The sequence below is a fragment of the Acomys russatus genome, chromosome 26 (assembly GCF_903995435.1).
Source record: "Acomys russatus chromosome 26, mAcoRus1.1, whole genome shotgun sequence".
Lineage (NCBI taxonomy): Eukaryota > Metazoa > Chordata > Mammalia > Rodentia > Muridae > Acomys > Acomys russatus.
In genome coordinates this window covers 827594-844441 of record NC_067162.1, presented here as the reverse complement: position 1 = coordinate 844441, position 16848 = coordinate 827594, and the positions used below count along the sequence as shown (strand labels likewise).

At 37.9% G+C, this 16848-nt stretch overlaps 1 pseudogene; it reads left to right on the top strand.

Annotated features, from left to right (window-relative positions):
* The first annotated feature begins 15555 nt into the window (after positions 1 to 15555).
* Positions 15556 to 16848, top strand: part of LOC127209620 (heat shock protein HSP 90-beta-like) — a 30087-nt pseudogene continuing 28794 nt past the window's right edge.

The window sequence follows — 16848 nt, the reverse complement described above, 5'->3', positions numbered from 1 at the left end:
AAGGTGTTTATCACTGTCAGTGTTCTCTGGTGGAATTTTGGGGGTCACTTATGTACACTATCATATTGTCTGCAAATAGGGATAATTTTACTTCCTCCATTTCTATTTATATCCCTTTGATCTCTTTTTGTTGTCTTATTGCTCTGGCTAGAATTTCAATAACTATATCGAAGAGATATAGAGAAAATGAGCAGTCTTGTCTGGTCCCTGATTTTAGAGGAATTTTCTTGAGCATCTCTCCATTTAATTTGATGGTGGCTATTGGCTTGCTGTAAATAGCCTTTATTATGTTTTGATATGTGCCTTGTGTCCCTAATCTCTCCCAAACTTTAAACAGGAATGGGTGTTGGATTTTCTTGAATGCTTTTTTGGCATCTAAGGAGAAAATCATGTTGGGTTTTTTTTCTTTCAGTTTATTTATATCATATATTAAATTGATGGATTTGCATATATTGAACCATCTCTGCATGCCTGAGATGAAGCCTACTTGTTCATGGTGAATGACATCTTTGATGTATTCTTGGATTCGGTTTTCAAGTATTTTATTGAGGATTTTTGCATGAATTTTCATAAGAGAAGTTGGTCTGAAATTATCTTTCTTTGTTGGGTCTTTGTGAGGTTTAGGTATCAAGGTGACTGTAGCCTCATAGAAGAAGGAGTCTGGTAATGTTCCATCCATTTCTATTTTGTGGAGTACTTGAAGAGTATTGGTATTAATTCTTTTTTGAAGATCTGGTAGAATTCTGTGCTAAACCATCTGGCTCTGGACTTTTTTTTTTTTTTTGTTGAGGGAAGATAACCACTTCTGTTTCTCTAGGAGAAATAAAACTATTTAATTTGCTTGTCAGCTCTTGATTCAGATTTGGCAAGTGGAAACAATCAAGAAAGTTGTCCATTTCCCTTAGATTTTCAAATTTTGTGGCATGCAAGCCTTTGAAGTAGGACCTTATGATTCTTTGTATTTCTTCAGTGTCTGTTGTCATGTCTCCCTTTTCATTTCTGATTTTGTTGCTTTGGATAGTGTCTCTCTGCCTATTAGTTAGTTGGACTAGTGGTTTATCTATCTTGTTGATTTTCTCAAAGAACCAGCTGCTGGTTTTGTTGATTCTTTGAATTGTTCTTTTTGTTTTGAATTTACTTATTTCAGCCCTGAGTTTGGTTATTTCCATCTGTCTACTCCTTTTGGGTGTTTCTGCTTCTTTTCTTTCTAGGGCTTCCAGATGTGTCATTAAGTTGTCTATATGAGTTGTTTCCAGTTCCTTTATGAAAGCGCTTAGTGCTATAAATTTTCCTCTTAGCACTGCTTTCAGTGTGTCTCATAAATTTCCTTCATTTTCATTGGATTTTAGGAAGTCCTGAATTTCTTTCTTTATTTCTTCCCTGACCCAGTTGTCATTAAGTAGAGAGTTGCTTAGTTTCCATGTGTGTGTAGGCTTTTTGTTGTTTCTGTCATTGTTGAAGTCCAGCTTTAGTCCATGGTGATGTGATAGGGTACAAGGTATTATTTCAATTTTATTGTATCTCTTGAGGCTGTTTTGTGACGTATTATATAATCAATTTTGGAGATGATTCCATGAGGTGCTGAGAAGAAGGTATAATCTTTCATATTTTGGTGATAAGTTCTGTAGATATCTGTTAGATCTGTTTGATTCATGACATTAGTTAATGTCATTCTTTCTAAATTTAGTTTCTGTTTCATTGACCTATCCTTTGGTGAAAGTGAGATGTTGAAATCTCCCACTATCAATCTGTGGAGGTTGATGTGTGGAATAAGCTATGTTAATATTTATTTTACAAATGTGGGTGCCCTTGTATTGGGAGTGTAGCTGTTCAGAATTGTGATGTTATCTTGGTTGACTTTACATTTGATGAGTATGACGTGTACTTCCTTATCTATTTTGATTACCTTTGGTTTAAAGTTTAGTTTATTAGATATTAAATTGGCTACACCAGCTTGCTTCCTGTGTCCATTTACTTGAAGTACTTTTTTCTAGCCTTTTACCCTGAGGTAATGTCTATCCTTGTGGCTGAGATGTGTTTCTTGGATGCAGAAATGTGCTGGATCCTGTTTATGCATCCATTCAGTTAGTCTGTGTCTTTTCATTGGAGAATTGAGATCATTGCTGTTGAGAGATACCAATGACCAGTGACTATTAAGTCCCTTGATTTTTATGTTAGTTGGAGTAGAGTGTTTGTGTGGTTATGTTTTTGCAATGGTAAAGTTATCTATTTCCCATGTAATTTTGGTTGTAGTTTGTCACTTTGGGTTGGAGTTTTCCTTCTATTAACTTCTATAAAGCCAGATTTGTCATTAAATACTCTTTGATTTTTTTTATCATGGAATATCTTGTTTTCTCCATCAATGGTTATTGAAAGTTTCACTTTATAGTTAGTCTTGCCTAGCATCTGTAGTCTCTTAGGGCTTGGAGCACCTCTGTCCAGGACCTCCTGGCTTTCATAATCTCTGCTGAAAAGTCAGATGTAATTCTGATAGGTTTATCATTATATATTATTTGGCCCCTTTTCCTAGCTGCTTTTAGTGTTTTTTCTTCATTCTGTATATTTTGCATTTTGATTATTATGTGACAGAAGGATTTTCTTTTCTGGTCTATTCTATTTGGTGTCCTGTAAGCCTCTTGTATGTTTATATGCATGTTCTTCTTTAAATTAGGAAAATTTTCTTCTATGATTTTGTTAAAGATATTTTCTGGGCCTTGAAGTTGGGCATCTTCTCTTTCTTCAATTTTTATTATCCTCAGATTTTGTCTTTTCATGGTGTCCTTGATTTCTAGAATGTTTTGTGTCAGGAATTTTTCAGATTTAGCATTTTCTTTGATGGTTGTTTCAAGCTCCACCATAGTATCTTCTACTGCCAAGAATCATTCCTCCATCTCTTGAATTCTGTTAGTGAAGCTTAGGTCTGCATCACTGGCTTCCTTCTCTGAGTTCTGTTCCCAGTTTTCTTCTATCTGTGCTTTTATCATTGTTTCCATGTTCATCGTCAGATCTTGAACTGCTTTATTGATTTCCTTCATATGATTGTTTGTCTGTTCCTGAATTTCTTCCATTGCTTCACTATAAGCCTCTTTAATGTCTTCAGTCTGTTTGGCTGCATCGTCCTGCATTTGTTTACAGATTTTTATATGTTTCCTCAAGTATCATTTTCATTACTATGGATTTGAGATTTCAATTGTGTTTCAATTGTGTTTGAGTTCTCAGAGTTGATTTCTGTGGGGTAGCTGGGACCTGGAGATGCCATATTGTTTTGGGTTTTACTGTTTATATTTTTATGCTGACCTCTAATCATCTTGTTTTCTCTGTCATTGAGAGGTAGTTTCTGGTTTCCTTCCCTGGATCAGGCAGGTGACCTGGTTTCAGCTCTACTGGGTCTATACTCTGGGTTCTCCACTGGGTCAACAAAGGCTGGTGCTGGTGCTCTGCAGCCCAAGGATCAGTTTGAGGTAATTCAATAAATCTGGTTATCTTGCCTTTTGCTGGGTTTGAAAACCTTGCTCTGGGGCACTGGGACTTTGAGGGGCAGGGAAGTGGGATTAGTCTTATTCCACCCCAGAGTGCCAGGGACCCTGCTGGCTTGTGGGGGTTGACTGGGATTCTGCCTGTTCCATTTAGGCTGTGGGTCCTAGAATCAGTCCCACTTGAGAGAGCAGATACTTTTCTGGGAGTTGGCTGAGCTTCTGCCTGATCCCTTCAGGCTGGTTCAGTCCCCTCTGGGTGTATGCGTGCATTCTTGGTGGGTTGAGGCAGCTGGTCAGGCTCTGCCAGAGCTTCCTGAAGTGGCTCCCTGGTGTGTAGCAGGTGGCTAGTTTTCTGCCTGATCCCCCTCAGGCAAGTTCACAACCTCCGAAGAGTGTGGGAGCCCTAGCTGGGCTGTGCTGGCTAGCTAGGCATCTGCCTGGTCTGTTTAGAGTATATCAGTTCTGTCCAGATGTCCAGGAAACAGACAACTGGGATGGGGGTTTCTGCCTGATCAGAGAAGACAAAGCAGCCTCAGGTCAGCCTTAGTGTGAGGCTTTGGAGCTGTGACTGGATGGCATGTCAACAGCTGCCTGAGCCCCCATGTGGGCCCTGTGTGTCTCCACGGATGGGTGGTCCCAGCTCCACACATTCAGGTCCCTCTCTGCCTGCTGTCCCACCAATCAGTCAGAGGGGGATACAGAGAGCTGCAAGTACTGTTGGCTGAGCTGGGCTTTAGATTTTATGCCTGTCTGGTTGGCAACCTCAAGAGCTTTCTCGGGACTCATGGGATGGTCTGAGGTCAGAATCCCAACCCCCCCCCATTGTCCTGTCTTTTTCCCAGGTCCACAGCTCCCAGTTGGAGTTACACTACCCACAGTTCAGTCTCAGATACGGAGTCCCTGGGTATGCAGCAGCTCCCTGGTGGGTATGGGTTCAGTTTCTGGGGCCTGGACACTGGTCCTCTATGGACCAGTTAGGTGGCTAAAGGCTGGTCTCACCTGTGCTCTGCACTTTGTGTACCCTACTCACCTAGGGCTCTTCAGATGTTGTGGTATGTAGCTCCCCGTCCTGCAGATTATATACTCTGTGTGTTCAAAAGCACCATCTTGGATTCTCCAGTTATCCTTTTTTGAATTTCTTTTTTGAGTTGAGAGTTGTTCTTTCCAAGCCTGTAAAAAATAGTGTTGGAATATTGATGGGAATTGCATTGAATCTGTAGATTGCTTTTCTTAAGATATCCACTTTTACTATGTTAATTCTTCAGATTCATGGGCATGGAAGATCTTTCCATCTTCTGATATTGTCATTGATTTCTTACATCAGAGCCTTGCATACAGGCCTTTCACTTGCTTGATTAGAGTTATACCAAGATATTTTATATTATTTGTGGCTATTGTAAAGGTCTTATTTCCCACATTTCTTTCTTAGCCCATTTATTGCTTATATAAAGAAGGGCTACTAATTTAATTTTGAATCCAATCACAGTGCTGAAGGTGGTTATTAGTTGCAAGAGTTTCCTGGTAGAATTTTGGGTGATTTATGCATATTATATCATATGTGAATAGCAATACTTTTACTGTTTTCCTTTCTAATTTGTATTCCCTTAGGTGTCTTACTGCTTTAGCTAGGACTTTAAGAACTATATTCAATAGATGAGGATAGAGTGGGTAGCCATGTCTTGTTTCTTATATTGGTGTAATTTTTTTAAGTTTTTCTCTTCTTAATTTGATGTTGGCTATTGACTTCCATAATGTTGACTTTATCATGTATAGTTATGTACCTTGTATGTCAGTTCACCTGAAGACTTTTAACATAAAGTGGTATTGTATTTTGTCAAATGATTGTTTGGCATCTAATGAGATAATCATTTTTTTCAGTTTATTTGTTAGATTACATTGATGGATTTTCATATATTGAACCATCTCTGCATTCCTTGAATGAAGCCAACTTTCATCATGGTGGTTTTTATATTTGATGTATTTTTGAATTTGGTTTATGAGTATTTTATTGAGTGTTTCTGCATCAATGTTCATAAGGGAAATTGGTCTAAAATTCTCTTTCTTCATTGGCTCTTTATGCAGTTTAGGTATCAAGGTGACTGTGACCTCATAGAATAAATGAGTTTGGCAATGTTCCTTCTATTTCTGTTTTGTGGAATAGTTGAGGAGTAATGATATTAGCTCTTCTTTGGAAGTCTGGTATAATTCTGCACTAGAACCATCTGGCCTTGGGCATTTTTTTTTTTTTTTTTTTTTTTTTTTTTTTTTTTTTTGGGTTGGGAGATTTTTAATGACTGCTTCTATTTCTTCAGGGGTTATAGGACTATTCAAATAGTTTCCCTGATCTTGATTTAACTGTTATAACTTGTATCTATCTGAAAAAGCTTCCATTTCATTTAGAATTTTTAATTTTGTGGGGACAAGATTTTGAAATAAGACATGATGCATCTTTGGACTTCCTCAGTATCTGTAGTTATGCCGTCCTTTTCAGTTCTGATTCTATTAATTTGGATATTGTCTCTCTCCTTTTAGTTAGTTTGGCTACAGGTTTTTCTGTTCTGTTGATTCTTTATATTACACTCTTTGCTTCTAATTTATTGATTTTAGCCCTGAGTTTAATTATTTAATTATTTCCTGCCACCTATTCTTCTTGGGTATGTTTGCTTCTTTTTCTTCTAGATCTTTCAGGTATGCTTTTAAATTTCTAGTATGAGATCTAATGAAGACATTAGTGCTATGAACTTTCCTCTTAGCACTACTTTCATTGTGTCTCATAACTTTGGGTATGTTGTGCATTCATTTTCATTATATTCTAGAAAGTAATTTATTTCTTTATTCCTTTCTTGACCCAATGGTCATGCAGTAGAGAAACTCAGTTCATTGAGTTTCCAGTGTGCTTTGTATTGTTTTGTTGCCATTGAAGTCCAGCTTTATTCCAAGGTGGTCTGATAAGATACATGGAGTTATTGCCATTTTCTTCTATGTGTTGAGGCTTGCTTTATGTCCAACTACGTAGTCAATTTTGCAGAAGGTCTGTGAGTTGCTGGGAAGATTGTATAGTCTTTTTGTGTTTTGGTAAAATGTTCAGTAAATATCTGTTTGGTCAATTTGATTCATAACATCTGTTAGTTTCATGGTTTCTCTGTTTAGTTTCTGTCTCTATTGCATGTCCATTGGTGTGAATGTGTTGTTGAAGTCTCTTGCTATAAATATGTGTGTTTCAATGTGTTACTTAAGCTTTAGTAATTTTTTTAACTAATGTGAGAACTCTCACAATTTTGGCATAGATATTCAGAATTGACATAAAAGTATTCTTGGTAGACTTTTCCTTTGAAGAGTATGAAATATCTTCCACCATCCTTTTGATTAATTTTGCTTGAAATTATTTTATTAGATATTAGAATGGCTATTCCACATTTCTTCTTGGGTCCTGTTTGCTTGGAAATGCTATTTCCAGTCCTTTACTGTGAGGTAATGTCTCTTTGTTGCTGAGGTGTATTCCTTGTATGTAGCAGAATGATGGGCCAATTTTGTTAGCCTGTGTCTTTTTATTAGAGAACTAAGCTCATTGATGTCAAGAGATATTAAGATATTAATGACCAATGATGGTCAATTCCTGTTCTGTTGATGGTGGTGGTGGTGGTGGTGGTGGTGGTGGTGGTGGTGGTGGTGAAGGTGTGTGTATGTGTTTCCATTCTTTTGTTTTTGCTGGTGTGCAATTATTTATTTCCTGTGTTTTCTTGGATGAGCTAGACTTTCTTTCTAGTATTTTCTGTAGGGCTGGATTTCAGAATAGATATAGTTTTAATTTGGTTTTGTCTTGGAATGCGTTGCTTTCTCCCTCTATGGAGATTGAGAGCTTTTCTGAGTATGGTAGGATAGGGTGGTATATTTAGTCTTTAGAAGCTGCAAAACATCTGTTCAGACCCTTCTACATTTTAGAATCTGTCTTGAGAAGTCAAATGAAATTTTGATATATCTCCATTTGTATGTTCTTGGTCTTTACCCCTTTCAGCTTTTCTGTAGCTAGTGTGTTTGATTATTATATGGAAGGAGGATTTTCTTTTCCAGTCCAATCTATTTGGTGTTCTCTATGCTTCTTTTAGGTTTATAGGCATCCTTTTCTTTAGGTTAGGGAATTTTTCTTCTATGATTTTGTTGAAGATATTTTCTGGTCCTTGAAGCTTGGACTCTGCCTTCTTCTATTTCTATTCCTATTAGTCTTAGTTAGGTCTCTTCATAGTGTTTGAGATTTCCTGGATGTTTTGTGTCACCACTTTATTAGATGTAACGTTTTCTTTTACTGATGTGCCAGTTTCTTTTATTCTATCATCTACATCTTCTTTCTTCTGACTGTTGGATTCCATTAGTAATGTTTGCTTCTGTTATTCTGCCCTCATCCATGGGTTTTTCACCTCAAGATTTCTCTGTGTTTTCTTTATTGCTGTTTCTTACATATTCCTGTGTTGTACAGTTTTATTCATTTCCTTCACCTGTTTGGTTTTTCATTTATTTCTTTAAGGGATTCTTTTCCTCTTTAAATGCCTCTATCATCTTTATAAGATTGAGTTTAAGGTCAACTTCTAGTCCTTCAGTTTTGATAGAATATCCTGGGCTTGCTTTGAAGAATCCACATTGTCCTGGCTCTTGTTGATTATGTTTTTAACCTGGCCTTTAGCCATCTGGTTGTTCCTGAGTGTTTCTGGTGAGCCCATGGTTGTTTCTGGTGCAGCATGTCTAGTTCAGCAGGCCTTGATATCACTGGTTCAGCAACCCTGGTGAAGGTCAGACAACAAAAGTATATCAGGGCATCTAAGAGTGCCCTAGGTGATTCCAGAGGAGATGGATGGTAAAGAATCTGTCCCAGATGGTCCTGGGACAACAGTCCTAGTGAAAGCTGGTGGAACAATGGCTGGAAAATGGAGCCAGGGATACAGCACACAGCTCTACCCATTTTTTTGATTAATTTGTTTTTTCACATATTATGTCACAATGACCAGAAGAGTAATGAAGACATGTAGTAAAATACAATCAAGCATCTGCTAACTTACATGTTGTTTCTAATTTCATTTGCTGATAATTATTACAGAATACACTAGGAACTGGGTTTCTCATTAATAACATAGCTAGTATCATGGAGGAGGAGCAAAATGTTTGATATAGTAGTCATAACAATAATTATAGCTTTCAACAATGGGCATTCTTCTACCTATCCATCTCTTTCCAGTTGTTAAAGTGATTCACCATAACTTATTCAGTAACTCTTCCACTGTTGTTAAATTTAGGTAATTTTCATTTATTAACATGAAATATTTTAGTGCCTTTGAACCATATTTGTATGATAAATTTTCAACACTTTTAGAAGGCAAGCTCCCCACTGAATCTTGATGTGCAATTGTCATATTGGTTTCTACATTCAATTAGAAATATTACTTTCAACTCATTTAATTAGCAGTAGGTTCTGTCTTTTAAAAAGTTTACAAGTTCAATCATGGATAACTACAAATTCTCCCCAATAATGTCTTTCTTTGTATAGCTTGGCTTTACTAGTGCGATTAAATATTTTCATATATACTGAAGACTAAAGCTTGTTAATGAGTAGAGTCTTTGTGAAAAATTAAACTTAAAGGAACACAAACATAAACTCAATGTCCTTGGGAACTACTGACCATGCTTGATTTACAGATGATTACAGGGAACAACAGTTGGCCTCCATGGAATTTCCCAGGAATAGCTGCAAAGTCCAATTCAATCAAATGTTTTATCTTCATTAGTAATTTGAAAGAAAAAAATAAACAGCACTGAAATTAACTTCACAGATGGGTCTAAATTGAGAGGACTGTAAATGGCAATGAAGAATGAGAATTGCACTGGGGCCAGAAAGGTAAGAACCAGTAATATATAAAATCTAATTCAATCTGGGAAACAAGGCCATCAGCACAGGGAGGCAGAGTCTGTCACCCAGTATAAAAGTAAAAATAAGACCCCCTTTCATCAAGTTCAAAGGTGACGAGGGCCCCACTATGATTAGATACTCACTTATCACACAAGGCCTTGTTCCTGGGCAGGGCACACTCTCTTTTGATTTGCTTGAATTTACAATGTTCCTATTATGTTCATGTTTTATTCTGTTCTCCCAGCTGCTGGTACTGTTTGGGTATACTGTGAAGCATTTAAGGCATGGGTGCTTTCTTCACTCCTCCTGGAGAACAGAGGTTCGGAGGCTCAACAACACCCATGACTGAACATGCTACTGATCCAAATCACAGTTTGGAGACTTCTCAGACTGAAGATAAGAAAACATTCCCACCCCTACTCCCATTTCCACAGGGTTGGGACTCACCATCTCCAAGCACTCTACGCTCTTCTGAGTACTGGAGCAGGGTAGGCCCCCTGTAGAACAAAAGATCAACACAGCGGAAACAACACATCATTTTGTCCTCTAAGCCATGTTCTACTCTGTGGCTGATTTCTCTGAAGAGAACAAGAAGGCAAAGGAACTGTACTAAATCCTGGATCATAGGTGGCAGAACATAGACAAATCTAGCTCCAGGAGGACAATGTCTTTCAATCTAGTAAATGAAGCAGTTGACATCCAAAGGTACTCATCCCCATGACTACTGTCAGCTTATAAATCCCAAACCCCCTCATCAGATGTCTAAAGGAAAGGGTAAGAAAAAAAACAACAAAAATCAGGACAACATGACTCTACCAGAAAACCCAGACAACAGCAGATACTCTGATGCAGCTGAATCTTAGTAAAGTGAACTTAAAGCTATGTTTATACAATTATTTGAGCATTATAAAGAGAAAGCAAATAGATCTTTCCAAAAATTACAGCAAAAAAAAAAAAAAATACAAACAAACGAATAGAGAGCATCGAGGAGAAACAGGAAACCACAATCAAACAGGCAAAGGAAATGAGTCAAGAAGTTCAAGACATGAAAATGGAATTTGAAACAATTAAGAAAATACCAGTCAAGAAAACCCTCCAAATGTAACAATTAGAGAAGAAAGCAGGAATCGAACAGAAAAGTATAAACAACAGAATTCAACAGATGGAGGAGAGAATCTCAGGAGCTGAAGATACAATAGAATAAATTAATACATCTCTCAAAGAAAATATTAAAACAGAAAATTTCATGATGCAAAGCATCAAAGAAATCAGGGACACCATGAGAAGGCATAACCTCAAGATTATAGGAGTAGATGAAAAGGAAGATGCCAGGTTCCAAGAACAAGAAAACTTTTCAAGAATACCATAGAAAATTTCACCAGCCTAAAGAAAGAGATACCCTTGAACATACAAGAGGCCTACAGAACACAAAATAGGCTAGACCAGAAAAAGAAATTCCTCCCACCATATAATAATCAAAACACTAAATCTACAAAACAAATCCCTAAAATCAATAGAAAAAAAGATCAAGTAACATATGAACTCAGACCCATCATAATTACTCCTGACTTCTTAACAGAGACCATAAGAGCCAGAAAGGCTTGTGCTGAAGTCATCCAGAAACCAAGAAGCAAGCTGGAGTAGTCATCCTAATATGTAGTATCTAATAAAATAGAGGTTCAACCAAAATTATTCAAGAGAGGTGCAGAAGGACACTTTATTCTCATCAAAGGAAAACTTAAGCAAGAAGACATGTCAATATTGAAAATCTATGCCACAAATACAAGAATAAGTCCATTTGTAAAAGATACTTTATTAAAGCTTAACTCACACATCTGTCCTCAGACACTTATAGCGGGATATTTTAACCGCCCACTTTCCCCAATGGACATATCATCAAGAGAGAAAATAAATAGAAAAATAATGAAACTAACAGAGGTCATGAATCAAATGGATGTAATAGATGTTTAAAGAACTTTTTTACCAAACAGAAAAGAATATATTTTCTTCTCAGCACCACACAGAAGAATCTCCAAATTAACCATATACTTGGTCAAAAAGCAAGCCTCAACAGATACAAGAATATTGAATTAACCCATTGTTCCTTATCTGAGCACCATGGGTTAAAACTAGACCTCAAAAACAACAGAAATAACAAAAAGCCTACACACTCATGGAAACTGAACAACTCTCTGCTCAATGGCCAGAAATGAAAGAAATTAGAGTTCCTAAAATAAATGAAAATGAAGGCACAACATACCCAAACTTATGGAACACAATGAAAGCAGTTCTAAGAGGAATTTTCATAACACTAAGTATCTTCATTAATAATTTGGAGACATGCCATATTAGCAACTCAACAGCTTACCTGAAAGACTTAGGAGAAATAAAGAAAGAAGCAAACACACCCAAATGGAGTAGACAACAGGAAATAATCAAACTCAACGCTGAAATCAGTATATTAGAAACAAAGAGAACAAGACAAAGAATCAAAGAAAGCAAGAGCAAGTTCTTTGAGAAAATCAACAAGAGAGACAAACCCTTATCCACAACTAACTAAAAGGCAGAGAAACAGTACCCAGAGAAACAAAATCAGAAATGAAAAGGGAATATAACAACAAACACTGAAGAAATAAAAAAAATCATTAGATATTACCTCAAAGGCCTGTATTCCAAAACATTGGAAAAATCTGAAGGAAATTGATTTTCTTGATAGATTTCATCTACCAAAGTTAACAAGATCAGGTAAACAGTTTAAACAGCTTTATAATCCTAAGGAAATTGAAGCAGTCACCAAAATTCCCCCAACAGGAAGAGCCCATGGCCAGATGGTTTTAGCTCAAAATTCTACCAGACTTTCAAAGAACTAATACCAATACTCCTCAAGCTATTCCACAAAACAGAAATAGAAGGAATGTTACCAAACTCATTCTATGAAGCCAGTCACCCTGATATGTAAACCACACAAAGACTCAACAGAGAAATAGAATTTCAAACCAACTTCATTCATGAGCATTGATGCAAAAATACTCAATAAAATACTCACAAACCAAATTCCAGAACATATCAAATGCATCACCAACCATGATGAAGTAGGATTCATCCCAGAGATGCAGGAATAGTTAACATATGAGAATCCATCAATGTAATCCACCATGTAAACAAATTGAAATAAAAAGATCACATGATCATTTCATTAGATTCAGAAAGAGCCTATGACAAAATTCAGCATTCCTTCATGATAAAAAGTCTTAGAGAGATCAGCAAAACAAGACACATACCAAAACATAATAAAAAGCTATATACATCAAGCTGATAGCCAACATCAAATTAAATGGAGAGAAACTCAATGCAATCCCACTGAAATCAGAACCAAGGCTGTCCACTGTCTCCAAATTCCTTCAACGTAATACTAGAAGATCTAGATAGAGCAATAAGAAAACTAAAGGAGATTAAGGGTATACAAATCAGGAAGGAAGAAGTCAAAGTATGACTATTAGCAGATGATACAATAGTATATGTAAATGACCCAAAAATTCCACCAGAGAATTCCTACAGCTGATAAACTCCTTCAGCAAAGTAGCAGGACACAAGATTAATATTTTTTTTAAAAAGCAGACTTCCTGTGTACAAAGGGCAAATAGGTGGAAAAAGAAATTAGAGAAGCCATACCATTCACAATATCCTCAAGTAATATAAAATATCTTGGTGTTATTCTCACAAAGCAAGTCAAAGAACTGTATGAAAAGAATTTCAAATCTCTGAAGAAAAAAATCAAGATGATATCAGATAGAAAGATCTCCCATGCTCATGGATTGGTAGGATTAAAATATATAAAAATGGCCATCTTACCAAAAGCAATCTACAGATGCAATGCAATACCCATCAAAATACCAACCTTATATACTGTGAAAGAACAATTCTCAACTTCATATGGAAAAAAAAACTCAGAATAGCTAAAGCAATCTTATACAATAATAGAACTTCTGCAGGTTGATCCATTCCTTACTTAAAGCTTTACTGAAGAGCACTAGTAATAAAAAAAAACTGCATGGTACTGGAATATAAATAGATGAGTTGATCAATGGAATTGAATCAATGGAAATAAATCTGCACACCTATGGACACTTGATTTTTGACAAAGAAGCAAAAACAATACAATGGAAAAAAGAAAACATCTTCAACAAATGCTTCTGGTCAAACTGCTACAATAGAAAAGTGCAAATAGATCAATATTGATCACCTTGCACAAAACTCAAGTACAAGTGGATCAAAAACCTCAATATAAAACCAGATACACTAAATCTATTAAAATAGAAAGTGGGGAAGAGCCTTGAACTCATTGGCACAGGAGACAACTTCCTGAACAGAACATCAACAGCTCAGGCCCAAAGATCAATAATTAATAAATGGGACTCTTGAAACTTAAAATCTTCTGTATTGGCAAAGAACACTGTCAATGGAATGAAAGGCAATCTACAGATTCAGAATATGTCTTCACCAAATCTACACCTGACAAAGGTCTAATATCCAATATATATATAAAGAACACAAAACATTAAGCACCAAGTGTTAGGCCTTACCACATGGCATGGCTGGCATGGCCTGCTCTCTACCTAGTGGTAGGGCTTTGCCTCTCCCAGAGACTCATTATATAAACCAGCATTTTGATTCAAGGATCCCCTTTTGTTCTTTTGCCTGCCCTTGCACTTGCTGTTTTCCCATCTCCTTGTCTTCTCTCCTTCCCCTCTTCCAAATACCATCAGCATATGGTTTCCCTTCCCTTGCTTTCCTGTGCTGCTTCCCATAAATCTGTATTTATATATTATAGTTTCATTGTCAATTAGCTCATTCCACTTATCACCAAGAAACAAATAACCCAATTAAAAAATGGATCACAGAGCTAACCAGAGTATTCTTTTTTGTTGTTTATTTTGTTTTATTTTTAATTTTCATTTTTTACATATACATTTATATTATTACACATATATAATAGATTACCTATAACAAGAAGAACCATGACACAATCAGGAGTATTTTTAACAGAGAAATCTTGAATGACCAAGAAGCATGAAAGAAATGCTCAACTTCCTTAATCATCAGGGAAATGCAAATAAAAACTACTCTGAGATTTTATCTTCTACCTGTCAGAGTGGTTAAGACCTAATGTCAAGTGATATCACATGCTGGTGAGGATGTGGAGAAAGGGAAAAACTCCACCATTGCTGGTGGGAGTGCAAACTTGTACAACCACTTTATAAATCAATCTGGCACTTTCTCAGAAAACTGGGAATACTTCTACATCAAGATTCAGCTATAACAATCCTGGTGATACACCCCAAAATGATATACTACAGAACAAGGACATTTGCTCAATTATAGTCATAGTAACTTTATTCATAGTAGCCAGAATCTGGAAACAACCTAGATGTCCTTCAACTGAAGAATGGAAAAAGAAACTATAGTAATTTACATAATAGACTACTACTAAGCCATTAAAAACAAGGAAATCATGAAAATTCCAGGAAAATGGATGAAACTAGAAATGATCATCCTAAGTGAGTTAACCCAGACCCAGAAAGATACTCATGGCATGTACTCACTTCTAAGTGGATTTTGGCCATTTAGTACAGGTTAAACATACTACAATGCACAGACCAAAAGAAGATAAATAGCAAGAAGGACCCAAGGAAGGATGCTTAAGTTTAATTCAGAAGGGGAAATAGAATAGACAGAGGTAGTGTGTGAAGAGAGGGACCCAGATGTGAACAGGAAGTCAGAGGCAGATAAGTGTAGAGATCAGACCTGTGGAGAGCAGAGGCAGGAAGAAAGAAGGTCTACAGAGAAAAGAAAACCTGTGGTGGAGCCATCTCAGTGACAAGCTGGAGGCTTGTCAGAATAGGCCTATTGGATGATATGAGGGGGAGTATAGCTGAGACTTCTAGTAACACGGGCCGTGAAGTCTGAAGACAACACGTTTTCACTAGACAAGTCTACTAATGGAAGAGAACACCAACCCACCCACAAAAACTTTGATGCAAAATTTACCCTGCCTACAAGTTATGCAAGGATAAAGATAGAACAGATAAGTTCTCTTGAGTCACCCCTGCACAACCTAGGCTTGCCTTGCAAGTTGGATGTAGTCTTGGTACACCCTGCTCTGTACTTGGCTTTTCTGTCAAGATGTCTGAGGAAGCGCGCCAGGGAGAAGAGGTGAGGACCTTTGTCTTTCAGGCAGAAATCACTCAGCTCATGCCCCTCATCATCAATAATTCATTCTCTCTATCACTTTCTCTTTCTCTTTGGTTTTTCAAGACAGTGTTTCTCTGTGTTAGCTTTGGCTGTCCTGGACTCACTTTGTATACCAGGCTGGTCTCAAACTCATAGCAATCTGCCTGCCTCTGCCTCCCAAGTGCTGGGATTAAAGGCATGAGCCACCATGCTTGGCAACACTTCCTTCTCAAACAAAGAAATTTTTCTCTGAATTGATCTCTATTGCTTCTGATTCCTTGGACAAGATTCAGTATGAGAGCCTAACAGATGCTTCCAAGTTGGGAAGTGTCAAAGAGCTGAAAATTAACATTATCCCTAATCCTCAGGACTGCATGCTGACTTGGGTGGACACAGGTGTTGTCATGACCAAGGATGACCTCATAAATAACTTGGGAACTATTGCGAAGTCTGGCAAAAAAGCATTCATGGAGGCTCTCCAGGCTGGTGCAGACATCTCCATGATTAGGCAGTTTGATATTGGATTCTATTCTGCCTTTCCACTGGCAGAGAGTGTGATTGTGATCAGAAAGTACAATTATGAGGAGCAGTATGCCTGGGAGTCTTCTACTGATGGCTCCTACATAGTTCATGCAGACCATGGTGAGCCCATTATTCAAGGTATCAAGGTACGAAGGTGATTCCTCACCTCAAAGAAGGCCAGACAGAGTACTTAAAAGAATGGAGGGTTGAGATCCAAGATGGCGGCGAGCAGTGTGGACCGTGTTTGAAGGATCCAGTGAACAATTCAGGGAATTGCACAGATTTCTGAGACAGGAACACCGAGGTCCCCACACCATGGCAGCGGGATGGCTCCATGGTTCAGAAGGACCAGGGTGCAGAGGACCTGCGTGCCCCTGCACATGGGAGGAGGGCAGATTTTCTCAGATCGGAGCAGCGGCGGCAGAGGCAGCAGCAGCGGCACCAGCAGCAACAGCGGCAGTAGCTGAGGTTTGCAGCTCAGAGCCTTCCAGTGGAGGCGATTGGTGTGGTGGCCGGGGGGAGTTGCTGTGGGAGAGGGGACTCTGGGCAGGATTTGGGTCACGTGGTGCCTTGGGACCCAGACTGGGCTCGGCGAACAGTTTGGCCCCAGAGCCCTGGGTTCAGTTCAGTGCTCAGTGCCATGGAGACGCTAGCTCAGCTCAGCAAGCAAGCCCGAGGCACTACCTCAGCACACCCACAGCTCCCATGCTGTGCTTGGTTCCA